The sequence below is a fragment of the Eriocheir sinensis genome, chromosome 1 (assembly GCF_024679095.1).
Source record: "Eriocheir sinensis breed Jianghai 21 chromosome 1, ASM2467909v1, whole genome shotgun sequence".
Classification (NCBI taxonomy): Eukaryota; Metazoa; Arthropoda; class Malacostraca; order Decapoda; family Varunidae; genus Eriocheir; species Eriocheir sinensis.
The window spans coordinates 37,269,236-37,279,704 of record NC_066509.1 but is presented as its reverse complement, the minus strand read 5'-3'; the positions used below and the strand labels follow the sequence as shown (position 1 = coordinate 37,279,704).

Here is a 10,469-nt window from a genome sequence, read left to right as displayed (position 1 = left end):
CATTAGTTTGAAGGCTCTGGTACCTTTTGTGAGCTACCTCTCTATCATTGACAGCACGAGAACAAGCGTGATTAAACCAAGGCTTTTTAGCGTTAGGAGTAGAGAAAGAACGAGGAATGTATGCCTCCATTCCAGAGACAATCACCTCTGTGATGCGCAGAGCACACACAGAGGGGTCTCTATCCTGGAAGCAATAATCATTCCACGGGAAATCGGAAAAGTTCAAGTAATCTCATACAAGCAAGCATATCAACCTGGTAGCAGTGATGGGCCAAATTTGTGGCTTTACCGTGTAGCAGCGACGGGCCAAATTTTGGCTTTACCGTGTAGCAACGACGGGCCAAATTTGTGCCATGACATAAACCCCCCAAAATAGATGATGCATAAACTGAACACAAATGCTTTGACATACATTATGAAATGGTTTGTGTGAGTGATGATTTTTTCCCATTTTTCTCGCTCAGAGGGACCATTAAGAAACATGATCCCCGCTGCTGCCACCACCACCGGGTAACATGTGCCGGCGACGATCTGTTCACACGTCACTTGCCGCAGCGTTGAGGCGGGATGCAGCGTGCTCTGAGGCGACCCCAGGCAGGAGGCAAGATGTGACCTCCTGCACCAAACCTTTGACCTCTATTCAGGAGCAGTAAGGAGCGGCTTTTTTTTATATATTTTCTTTACGCCCTTGAACTGTCTCCTTAGCTGTAAAAAAACCCTGACTCATTGCCGTCCTGGAGTGAACAGACTGTGATCCAGGTGAAGGTATTACTGGTAACTTATTGTGTGTTGCCGGCGAGAAAATGACTCATCCTCACTCTGAGCAGAGTCTATTATGGAACATTATCTCTCTCTCTCTCTCTCAGGGCCCACATATCGACCGCCACACGTATTTGACCAGGCTTTCCTAGGAGTTGTGGGCATTTCCAGGGGTAGTTTTGTGACCCTTCCTCTGTACTGTGAACCTAAAGAAACACACATTTGACCAGGCTTTCCTAGGAGTTGTGGGCATTTCCAGGGGGAGTTTTGTGACCCTTCCTCTGTACTGTGAACCTAAAGAAACACACATTTGACCAGGCTTTCCTAGGAGTTGTGGGCATTTCCAGGGGTAGTTTTGTGACCCTTCCTCTGTACTGTGAACCTAAAGAAACACACATTTGACCAGGCTTTCCTAGGAGTTGTGGGCATGTCCAGGGTAGTTTTGTGACCCTTCCTCTGTACTGTGAACCTAAAGAAACACACATTTGACCAGGCTTTCCTAGGAGTCGTGGGCATTTCCAGGGGTAGTTTTGTGACCCTTCCTCTGTACTGTGAACCTAAAGAAACACACATTTGACCAGGCTTTCCTAGGAGTTGTGGGCATTTCCAGGGGTAGTTTTGTGACCCTTCCTCTGTTCTGTGAACCTAAGGAAACACATTTGACAAAGGTTTCCTAGGAGTTGTGGGCATTTCCAGGGGTAGTTTTGTGACCCTTCCTTTGTACTGTGAACATAGGAAACACACATTTGACAAGGCTTTCCTAGGAGTTGTGGGCATCTCCAGGGATAGTTGTGTGACCCTGTTGGTAGTGTGACCCTTCCTCTGTACCATGAACCTAAGGAAACACACATTTGCCAAGGCTTTCCTAGGTGTTGGGGGGGCATTTCCCGGGTTAGTTTTGTGACCCTGGTAGTAGTTTGACCCTTCTTCTGTACTGTGAACCTAAGGAAACACATTTGACCAGGCCTTTCCTAGGAGTTGTGGGCATTCCCAGGGGTAGTTTTATTGACTCTGGTAGTAGTGTGAACCTTCCTCTGTACCATGAACCTAAGGAAACGTACATTTGACCAGGCTTTCCTAGGTGTTGTGGGTATTGCCAGGGGCAGTTTTGTGACCCTGGTGGTAGTTTGACCATTCCTTTGTACCATGAACCTAAAGAAACACATATTTGCCAAGGCTTTCCTAGGAGTTGTGGGCATTTCCAGGGGTAGTTTTGTGACCCTGGTAGTAGTTTGACCCTTCCTCTGTACCGTGAACCTAAGGAAACACACATTTGACTAGGCTTTCTTAGGATTTGTGGGCATTTCCCGAGGTAGGTGTGTGACCCTGGCATAGCTGGGCGTTATCGCGATAAGTTATCGCAATACTTTATCGGCCATCCGCTACTTATTTAAGTATATATCGGTATCATCATTACTTTTGTAACCAAACTAGTGATAATCGATACTTTTTTCCACCTCTCAAAAAAAAAAAAAAAAAAAAGCGTTGTCTCCTCCCTACACGTGGCGCCCGGTGTTGTGTGAAAAAAACTTCGGCGTATGAAATATCTTCAGTGAAGAGATTTCATACTTAGATCATCAACATTAAAACACTAGCTTATATTTTTATGTTACTCAAAAATCAATATATCAAAGAGAAAAATCATTTAACTTTGCCCCCAAAATGATTATTCACTGCCTCAAAGTTGATATTCCATATTCGTTTGTGAGCATGCCATGGTATTGAAGGCACCCGGTGTTGTGTTGTTTGGTGTCCCATCGTGGCGCTTTTGTTTACAAACACTGGTCTCTCGTGAACTGTTCAGACCAGTAAGCGTAGCCCTGTACAGTCTCACAAAGCTTGCTAACACATTAAGAGTAGTTGCTGGAGGGCTGAATCAGATATACAGTGCCACCATCCTCGCTGTTTCTAGGACGACACTCTGTACATATAAATACAACTCTTACAGAGTGTCGTTTAGAAACAGCGGGGATGGTGGTACTGTATGTCTGATTCAGCCTTCCAGCAACTCCTAATTACGGCTAAAAAGCTTCAGCGGCTCAGGGCTGAACAAAGTGGCCGGGAAGGGAGGAAAGGACGGTGTTTTGGGGTCTTGGGTCGTGTTTAGGGAAAATGTGGGAGTTTTGTCCTCCAGCAGCCTGGCTCTGCCGCGTGCTCCTTTGTTCCCCTTATACTCCTTGTCGTCGTTCCTCTCCTCCTCCTCCTCCTTTTCCTTCTCCTCCTCCTCCTCCTCCTCCTCCTCCACCGTCCGTTTTATTTCTGTTTCGTCACTCTTCTTGCGAATGTTTTTTTTTGTCATAATCAGAGCCGTGACATCCTCCCCACTCCTGGTTCCTCCTCCTCATATTCTGACGTTCTGAGCCAATCCCATACCTCTGCCTCGCCTGAGCCTGCCTCCACCCTTACTGTTCCTTCCGTCCAATCTACCACCCTTCCTACCTCATCCCCGGCTCTCTTCCTATCCGTCCACCACCTTAGACTCCTCCCCTATCCTCATCACCACTACATCTTCCCCTTCCACCTCCAACACGATCTCTGCCTCGCCTGAGCCCGCTTCCATCCTTACCACTCCTTCTACCCCATCCACCTCCCTTCCTACCTCATCCACCTCCATCCACAGTACCACACCCACTTTTCCCTTCCTCTCCCTCCCTCCTTGATAAAAACAGAAATAATGAGAGGTTGGATAAGGATAGGAGGGTGTGGATAGTGTGGATGGATAGAGGAAAGGTGGATCTATAAGTGGGTGCAAGGACGTGGAGGATGAATGAGAGGAAGGTGGAGAAAAGTGGACGTAAACTCTAAACAAAAAATGTTGTCAGAAAAGATTTAGATGAGAAAATACTTTGATAAAAGTGTGGATAGCAGGAGGACGGATATGACAGGAAGGTGGATTGTGTATTATGATTTTTGTAAGTAATTTTGTAAGTAGGTATGATTTTTTTTTCATTTTCCTCTCTCTCTCTCTCTCTCTCTCTCTCTCTCTCTCTCTCTCTCTCTCTCTCTCTCTCTCTCTCTCTCTCTCCCACGCATTTTTTTTCCTCCGTTCTCTCTATATTGTCATTTCTTCCTCCTCCTCCTCCTCCTCCTATTCCTCTTCCATTCTTCTTGTACTAGTTCTTCTTCTTCTTCTTCTTCTTCTTCTTCTTCTTCTTCTTCTTCTTCGAGAGAGAGAGAGAGAGAGAGAGTGAAATGTCGGCCATCTTGCATATTTTTTCTCTTTCATTTGCTCATTCTCTCTCTCTCTCTCTCTCTCTCTCTCTCTCTCTCTCTCTCTCTCTCTCTCGTCCGTCGTACGAAACACAGTACCTCAGTGATTTCAACAAAACAGTAGAAAGTGATCCATAGAAATCGCATAGGCCTTGATAAAAACAAGAATAACACAAAAACGGATAAGGATAGAAGGATGTGGATATTGTGGATGGAAAGAGGAATGATGGGGCAATAAGTAGATGAAAGGCGGTGGAGGGGGAGTGGAGGGAAGGTGGAGAAAAGTGGAACTAAACTCGAAAGAAAAAAATATAGGTTATCAGAAAAAGGTTTAAAAGAGAGAAAATACCTTGATAAAAGTTTGAATAAATGAAGAATGGATAAAGGTAGAAGGATGTGGATAGTATGGATGGAAAGAGGAAGAATGGGGCTTTAAGTGGATAAAAGGCAGTGGAGGAGAAATGAGTGGAAAGTAGAGGAAAGTGGAACTAAACTCGAAAGAAAAAATATAGGTTATCAGAAAAAGATTTAAAAGAGAGAAAATACCTTGATAAAAGTGGAGATAACAAAAGAATGGATAGAGATAGAAGGATGTGGATAGTGTGGATGAAGAGAGGAAGGATGGGGCTTTAAGTGGATGAAAGGCGGTGGAGGAGAAATAAGGGAAAAGTGGAAAAAAGTGGAGGTGAAGTAGAATAAAAAAAAGTAAGTCATCCGAAAAAGATTTAGATGAGAGAAAATATCTTGATAAAAGTGTGGATAACTGAAGAATGGATAGAGATAGAAGAATGTGGATAGTGTGGTTGGAAAGAGGAAAGATGAGGCTATAAGTGCTTTGGAAGGAGGTGAAGGAGTGGAGGCCAGGTGGAGAAAAATTGAGGTAAAATGGAGAGTAAAAAAATTCTGAAGTCATGGATTATTTTTCTCCTCCTCCTCCTTCTCCTACTCCTACTCCTACTACTACTACTACTACTACTACTACTACTATTACTATTACACCTTCTGCTACTACTACTATTACTACAACTGCCACTTTCCCTACTACTGAAGCATGGAAGTGAAAATTTACCGCTAGAACGAGAAAGGTGAAAGGAATACCTGAAGCTGATTGGCTGGGAGGGGAAGGGGGCGGAGCTTAGACTCAAGACCGACGCTGATTGGCTGAGAGGAAACGTGTTATGATTCTCGTGTTTATTACTACTACTACTACTACTACTACTTCTATGACCATTCCTTCTCCTACTACGAGAATCAGCGCCCTCACAAACCTACCATTCCTCCCCTCACAAGCCCTACTTCTACAACCGACCTACTGCCACCACCACTACTTATAACACTACGAATTCTACTTTACAGCCTTGCAAGTGACTTCAGCGGCTCTCTGTCCCCCGCCTGCTGTTCCTATCAACTGTAAAGTGGAAGATGCTGGAGAAACTGCTACTTATACGTGTGATGAAGGCTACACGTTATTCGGGTAAGTAGTTTTAGTAGTGGATTTATAAGTAGTAGTCGTAGTAGGTATGTGGTTGAAGTAGGGCTTGTAGGGTGTTGAACAGGGGGTTTATAAGTGTTCTAAGTGTCGTGGTGATAGTGAAAAGTGTCTAGGAGTAGTTATAGTAGTAGTAGTAGTAGTAGTAGTAGTAGTAGTAGTAGTACTAGTAGTATTGATATAATTGACTCTCTCTCTCTCTCTCTCTCTCTCTCTCTCTCTCTCTCTCTCTCTCTCTCCTCCTCCTCCTCCTCCTCCTCCTCCTTCTCCTCTTCCTCTTCCTGTCCCATTCAGAATTAATTTACATAAAGAATTCCATTGTTGTTATTATTATTATTATTATTATTATTATTATTATTATTTTTTTTTTCTTTTTTTTCTTTAACAGACCTTCCACGCGATCTTGCAACTCCGCTGGGATCTGGGATGGGAACCTACCGTTTTGTGGTAAGTCACTATTTCATTTCTCTTTCAACCATGATTTCTACCAGTCTACCACAATCTACCGGGCTCTAACCACCACTCAGACCTTCTACCAGCATCCCTCTACTAGTCTACCAAATTTCAACCATCCAGCTGTACGAATTCTACCCCAAAAATCAACTTTTTCAAATCTTTTTCAACCCAGAACCTCAAATTTTCATCCAAATCCTACATTTCAACCGCGATTTCTACCACCGCACCCCAATCTACCAGGGTCTAACCACCACCCAAGCATACTACCAACATCCTTCTACTAGTCTACCAAATTTCAACCATCCACCATTCTTTTATCACCCCAAAAAATACAACTTATTCAAAACATTTCAACTCTGTAACCCCAAATTTTCATCCAAATCCTACATCTCAACCGCGATTTCTACCACGCCACCCCAATCTACCAGGGCCTAACCACCACCCAAGCATACTACCAACATCCCTCTACCACTCCAACAAGATTCAACCATCCACCATTCTTTATCACCACCAAAACCACCAATTTTGCAAAACTTTTTCAACTCTGTAACCCCAAATTTCCATCCAAATCCTACATTTCAACCGCGATTTCTACCACCGCACCCCAATCTAGCAGGCTCTAACCACCACCCAACCATGCCCCACAGCTACCAACATCGCCTACCTTCGACCGGCCAACCAGAGCTCAACCACAAGGGGGGCAGAGCCATTCAAGGCCAACGATGGGATAAACTCGCATTTGCACGAAGGAAATCAGTGTGCCGCTACCCAGGCTGAGACATCCCCGTGGTGGAAGGTCGACCTACTACAAGAATACACGGTTGTTGTGGTTGTCGTCACTACAAGGGCGTGCTGTGGTAGGTGTTAAGTGGTTAAGTGGTCATAAGTAGCTGTGGTAGTACCAGTAGTAGTAGTAGTTCAAATTCTAACCTCTCTCTTACTTAACAGACTCGCCCGCACTTATGAACTTGGAAATTCGGGTTGGAAATTCACTTGACATTCAGAAGAACAGGCTATGTGCGTTGGAGCCTGGAAAAGTGGGTAAGTATAAGTAATTGTAGTAGTAGTAGTAGTAGTAGTAGTAGTAGTAGTAGTAGTAGTAGTAGTAGTAGTAGTAGTAGTAGTAGTAGTAGTAGTAGTAGTAGTAGTAGTAGTAGTAGTAGTAGTAGAAGGAAGAAGAGGAGGAGGAGGAGGAAAAGGAAGGAGAGAGAGAGAGGATGCTCTCTCTCTCTCTCTCTCTCTCTCTCTCTCTCTCTCTCTCTCTCTCTCTCTCTCCATCTATCTATCTTTCTATCTATCTATCTATTTACAGAGGAAGGGAGTAATGTCAAATTTGAATGCGCTCTACCGCTGAAGGGCAGATATGTCATATTGCAAACGGCCGGTCGAGAAAGTGAGCTATCTCTCTGCGAGGTGGAGGTCTACAGCACGGAAGGTAAGCAAGCCACATCCTACCACCCTCCCTCTACCAGTCTACCAAGTTTCGACCAGCCACCATTACGGATTCGACCAAAAAACTTACTCTGAACAAAACTTTTTCAATTTGTTAACCTCGATTTTTCAGACACACCTTTGCATTCTACCACGATTTCTACCACTCTGCCACATTCGACCAGGCGCTAACCACCACACAACTCTACTACCATTATCCCTCTACCAGTCTACCAAAGCTCAACCATCCACCATTGAAATTTAACCAAAAAACTCGACTTTTTCAATTTTTTCAACTTGGTAATCTCGATTTTTCAGACACACCTTTGTATTCGACCACGATTTCTACCACTCTTCCACAATCGACCAGGCGCTAACTACCACTGGAGCACACTACCAGAATCCCTCTACTGGTCTACCAAAATTCAACCGGCCAACACACACACACACACACACACACACACACACACACATCTGGGAAAGGTACACACACCTCTTTAGTTTTCCCATTTTTCTCCATTATTCTCAAAGGTATTTTAATTTCCTTGGTATGGTTGTAAAGCTTAATAAATTCCCTATCTACCATTACCTGTCCACCATTACCATACCTTGCACCATAACTGAGAAATGGGGTCATGAACTTAGGGCGCTATTTCGAACACATAATTTTTCCCTCACACACCTCTTCAGTTTTTCCCATTTTTCTCCATTATTCTCAAAGGTATTTTAATTTCCTTGGTATGGTTATAAAGTTTAATAAATTCCCTATCTACCATTCCCTGTTCACCATTACCATACCTTGCACCATAACTGAGAAATATGGCCATAAACGTAGGGCGCCATTTCTAACACATCATTTTTCCCTCACACACCTCTTCAGTTTTTCCCATTTTTCTCCATTATTATCAAAGGTATTTTAATTTCCTTGATGTGGTTGTAAAGCTTAATAAATTCCCTATCTACCATTCCCTGTCCACTATTACCATACCTTGCACCATAACTGAGAAATGGGGCCATAAACTCAGGGCACAACTCGGAACACAACATTTTTCCCTCACACACCTCTTCAGTTTTTTACATTTTTCTCTATTATTATCAAAGGTATTTTAATTTCCTTAGAATGGTTGTAAAGCCCATTAAATGCCCTATCTACCATTCCCTGTCCACCATTACCATACCTTGCACCATAAATGAGAAATGGGGTCATGAACTTATGGCGCCATTTCGAACACACCATTTTTCCCTCACACACCTCTTCAGTTTTTCCCATTTTTCTCCATTATCATCAAAGGTATTTTAATTTCCTTGATGTGGTTGTAAAGCTTAATAAATTCCCTATCTACCATTCCCTGTCCACTATTACCATACCTTGCACCATAACTGAGAAATGGGGTCATGAACTTAGGGTACCATTAAAAATATTACTTATCTACAGAGTTCGCGAAAGAGCGATGTTCTGCTACAGCTGATATCAAGACCATTGGGGTATTTAACAAGACCTGCTATCAATTCAACGTAAGTACTACCACTACTACTACTACTATAACTACTACTACTACTACTACTACTACTACTACTACTACTACTACTACTATAACCACTGGTACTATTTATTTTTTACAGGTAGACGATGGAAGCTCATTTGACTCCGCGCGGGAAAAATGTAAACAAGCCGACGCCACCATCACCGCCTCAGCGCGAAATACCTCCCACCCTTCTGTCTCTCGCTCTATCTCTCCGGATCTCGCTCACTCGCTCACCGCCGTGACTCACCTCTGAGTTAGAGCGACGAGAGACAGCTTTGAAAGGAGACCTGGTGTGGATCGGGCTGAGGAGAGACCCGGGATTTATTTCGCGGACATGGCGTTGGGTGGACGGTAAGCCAGAGAGAGAGAGAGAGAGAGAGAGACTGTGTAATCATTTCCATTTCAATCATAACACCAAATATGAGAAGTGATCAAAAGTGAGCTATCTCTAATCTTTAAATCACCTCTAACACTATTTTGACTATGACCATTCGATTCCTCACCCTCGAGAACCTACTATTCGCTACCTCACATGACTACCATCTACTAACCACCTACTACCACTACCACTACCACTACTACCAAAACTACCACTCCTAGAACCTCACCACTATGACCATTCGATTCCTCACCCTCGAGAACCTACTATTCGCTACCTCACATGACTACCATCTACTAACCACCTACTACCACTACCACTACCACTACTACCAAAACTACCACTCTTAGAACCTTAACACTATGACCATTCGATTCCTCACCCTCGAGAACCTACTATTCACTACCTCACATGACTACCATCTACTAACCACCTACTACCACTACCACTACCACTACTACCAAAACTACCACTCCTAGAACCTTAACACTATGACCATTCGATTCCTCACCCTCGAGAACCTACTATTCGCTACCTCACATGACTACCATCTACTAACCACCTACTACCACTACCACTACTACCAAAACTACCACTCTTAGAACCTTAACACTATGACCATTCGATTCCTCACCCTCGAGAACCTACTATTCACTACCTCACATGACTACCATCTACTAACCACCTACTACCACTACCACTACTACTACTACCAAAACTACCACTATGACCATTCGATTCCTCACCCTCGAACCTACTATTACTACCTCACATGACTACCATCTACTAACCACCTACTACCACTACCACTACTACTACTACCAAAACTACCACTCCTAGAACCTTACCACTATGACCATTCGATTCCTCACCCTCGAGAACCTACTATTCACTACCTCACATGACTACCATCTACTAACCACCTACTACCACTACTACTACTACTACCACAACTACCACTTTTCAGGTACTGTAGTGACTGAGCCGAAGTGGGGGAAACAGCAACCAAACAACTACAACGGCAAGCAGGACTGTGTGGCGCTGGATCGTGGTAGAAAATGGTTGTGGAACGATGTTGGTTGTGAGCTGGACTACCTACCATATATCTGCATGTCTGGTAGGTAATAGTGGTAGTTGTAGTAGTAGTAATAGTAGTAGTAGGGTTAAATAGTATGAAATAGTAGGTTTATGAGTGTCCTAAATATCATGGTGATAGTTA

The 10,469-nt window shown here is 43.6% G+C and overlaps 2 long non-coding RNA genes across 2 annotated transcripts in view; one reads left to right on the top strand and one right to left on the bottom strand.

The window, feature by feature from the left end:
• Window positions 1-803: 803 nt before the first annotated feature.
• LOC126996485 (uncharacterized) lies at window positions 804-1,619 on the bottom strand. Its single transcript, XR_007751216.1, has 3 exons — window positions 1,229-1,619; window positions 1,054-1,141; window positions 804-965 (listed from the first exon to the last, which is right to left on the bottom strand). It is a non-coding gene; the product is annotated as an uncharacterized LOC126996485 (long non-coding RNA).
• Window positions 1,620-7,772: 6,153 nt separating this feature from the next.
• The window catches only part of LOC126996480 (uncharacterized), a 3,246-nt gene continuing 549 nt past the window's right edge, over window positions 7,773-10,469 (top strand). The window contains exons 1-4 of the long non-coding RNA XR_007751212.1: window positions 7,773-7,828; window positions 8,781-8,860; window positions 8,969-9,222; window positions 10,218-10,367. This is a non-coding gene — a long non-coding RNA (uncharacterized LOC126996480). The remainder of the gene's footprint in view (window positions 7,829-8,780; window positions 8,861-8,968; window positions 9,223-10,217; window positions 10,368-10,469) is intronic.